Source organism: Carlito syrichta, unplaced genomic scaffold (assembly GCF_000164805.1).
Source record: "Carlito syrichta isolate Samal-C Ts95f unplaced genomic scaffold, Tarsius_syrichta-2.0.1 Scaffold218745, whole genome shotgun sequence".
In the NCBI taxonomy this organism is placed as follows: domain Eukaryota; kingdom Metazoa; phylum Chordata; class Mammalia; order Primates; family Tarsiidae; genus Carlito; species Carlito syrichta.
In genome coordinates, this window is record NW_007162841.1 from 101,864 (window position 1) to 105,112 (window position 3,249).

Genomic DNA, 3,249 nt, shown 5'->3' on the forward strand with positions numbered 1-3,249 from the left:
ACGCACTGAATTGTCCTTCATTCTAGTAAAACAAGCATTACATAATCAAATCCCAAGTTCATGGAATTACTAGTTCAGAGCAGTGAAAACACCAAACTTCATATATATATATGTAGTTTAATTTTTTTTCCCAGATAGTTATGTTGGTTGAATTCAACAAATGCAATTATAATAACAGTTGCCCTCTTTTAGTTGAATGGTCTTAGAATTTATCACCCAAAGCCAGGCTCGGTGGCTCAGCCTGTAATCCCGTGCCTTTGGGAGGCTGGGGTGAGTGGATTGCCTGAGCCCGTGGGTTTGAGACCCGCCTGGGCAGTGAGACCTCATCTCTACAATAAATAAATTAAAAAATCAGCCGGGCGTGGTAGCGCATGCCTGTAATTCCAGCTACTTGGAAGGCTGAGGCAGAAGGATTGCTGGAGCCCAGCAGGTCAAGGTTGCGGTGGCCGGGAGCGGCCACTGCACTCCAGTCTGGGCGACAGTAAAAACAAAAAAAACCTACTTAAACATATTTGAAAATGAAAAGAGGATGTAGATGTAGTTAACAATTGCCCTAAGACGTCAGTAAAAACTGGATCTATTCCAGACAAACTAGGATATAAGGTTACCCTGTTTATCACTTGGTTTATGCTCTTTCTTCTATGCTGCATTGCTTCTATGCAAACAGGTGCTTAGGAATCATCTGTGAAAAGTATCATAGAAAGTATAGGGATTAAATGAATGTTTGTGGAGTCAACTGCTTGGCTGGATGTTACAGTTCACTGGGGAACATGGAGTGTAGCTTGGAGAAACAGTACGTATGTAGTGAAGACGTTTATCCTGAGAGGAGTATTCCATTTTAACAGGGTCACAGACTAGATAATCTGTAAGGACTTCTAGAGCAATACATTTGAAAAGCTGAATGAAATACAAAATATTGTCTACACAGCATGGCTAAGTTTCCAAGAAAAGAAATCTCATGCCCTCAAATACCAGTGAAAACTGAAGGCAAGGGGGTCAGTGGGTGCTAGTTTAGCTGTACTGAGGATTAATTTTTATCTTGAGTTAAAATACTTGCATTTTCAAAGGCTTAAGAAATGAGGATACAAGACTTCAGGCTGCTTTGAAGTAGGAGTGTGACTGAGACCCTGACTTGCCAACTTCTGAGGTGATAAGTGATGGTTATCAAGTGGGTGTGGTAATGCCACACTAGGGGATGTTTATACTTTTATATGTTTTGTTTTTTGTGTGTGACGATGAGTAAGTAGAACACCATAGCAAATTAGAAAATTGACCATTTCTAAAAGAAAAAAAAAGAAAAATGTATCATAGAATATAGAGGAAGTATTTGTTTTACAAAGACTGCAAATATTTCTTAAATTCTACCTAAAAATTCAATTGTGTATCAATGATAGGAAAGAATCTAAAAAAGAAATTCATCTGTATATGTATAAGCCTTAATCACGACATGCACATTATCATCTTCAGTCAAAACATGCAAGCATAAAATATTGAATTAAAAGTTTTTAAACTTTTGTAGATGCAAACAACTTTCAAAACATGTGTGATAAGGTGTGACTCTATTTTTATGATGTCACTATCTTAATGTGAATAAAATTTCTTAAATCATGTACTTAAAAACCAAATATGTTTTGAATTGTATTAACAACACCACCCTCAGGGATTGTGAGACAAGGTACTACAGAAATTAGCATATATTATCTTCAGTCTCTTTGATGTAGTTTGCAAAAAGGAAACATCTGTGGGAATAAAAGCAGCTTGTCTGAAAGCATAGAATAAGATCTTTAACAATCAATATTCTGTATTCGCTGAAATGTCAGTATTTAGTTTCTGCTTCCCATTTTGGTTAACTTTATAATCCTCTCTGTGAATTATATGCTAAACTTAATCACTAGAGAATGATAGGTGGAATTAAAATTGGCATAATGTTTGTGGTTACACAGACTTAGATTGAAACCTCAACTTCTCAACATCTGTCTGACTGAGGGCAAGTGCTTAACCTTTTGGAGACCACATATTGTTCATATTTTAAATAAAGATAAGTATGCCTCTCTTATAGGATGGGTGGAAGGATTATTGATAATAAATGCAAAGCCTCTAGCATGAAATAGGTTTTCAAAAACGATAGCTCTTATTACAAGTATACATCAGAATCACTCTGGGATATTTTAAAATTCAATCATAATGCCTAAGAATGTGGCCCATTACCAAGACTAAAGATATTCACAGATAGCAACAGAGACATTCTCTTTTGTATTAAGAAAAGCTGTGCAGTGGTTTTGACTTTTCCCATAACTTTCCCAGCCTCACACTTTGCAAAACCGTCTTCTTTTTTTTCAAAAGTAACTCAGATTAAGATATAATTTATTTGGTGACTATATTGTGTTAGAAACTGTCATATGCTTGATTTCAAAAATATCCAAAATAATTCTAATAGGTTTTTAACCTTGTGTTACTGGTGATTGGATTCATCTTCAGTGAGATAAAAAGATTTTACTAGGGTGACAAGTAGTAAGTACAATGACTAGATTTAAATCCAGGTTTCCAAGATTTACAGTCTAATCCTTTTCAGTATGTAGCTCAAATGTTTCCATCTTCTAGCTTTTTTACAAGGTGAACTTTTGGTTTCTACATTCAGCTCTCCTAACATATTTTACCTAGCTTTATTATCACATTTTTCATTCTTACCATACTTTCCTGTTCAGATGTCCACCTAACTTACTGAGTATGGGGTACTACATGTGAGAGATCCTGTTACTTATCATTCTGTGACTACATGTGCTATCTTTCAATCAATTCCAAACCACACATTGCATTTTGCTTATTTACTTTTGTTATGTTTGTTTGGTCCCCTTTTCCAGTTTTCTCTTCCTTTTCTGAACTTTGATACTTTTGAAGATTGCACACTATTTTATTAAATACCCCCCAATTTCACTGCATTTGTTGTTTCCCTATGGTTAGATTACAATTAGGTGAGCTCTGCAATAGTGTCTAGACTTTGTTAGGATTAGGGATGGTTAAGGCATGACTGGATCTACAAATAGAGTCTGTAGGCCCTGATTGGGGCACACTGACCCAAAGACTCATCCTTATTGACATTTGGCTTCACAGATTTTGGGCCTCAGCATTTCCTCCAAGTCACCTATTGTTCCACATGATATCACTCCTTTTAAAATTTTTTTTTTTTTTGAATTGAAGTCTCACTCTGTTGCCCAGACTGGAGTGCAGTGGCCGCTCCTGGCCACCAAA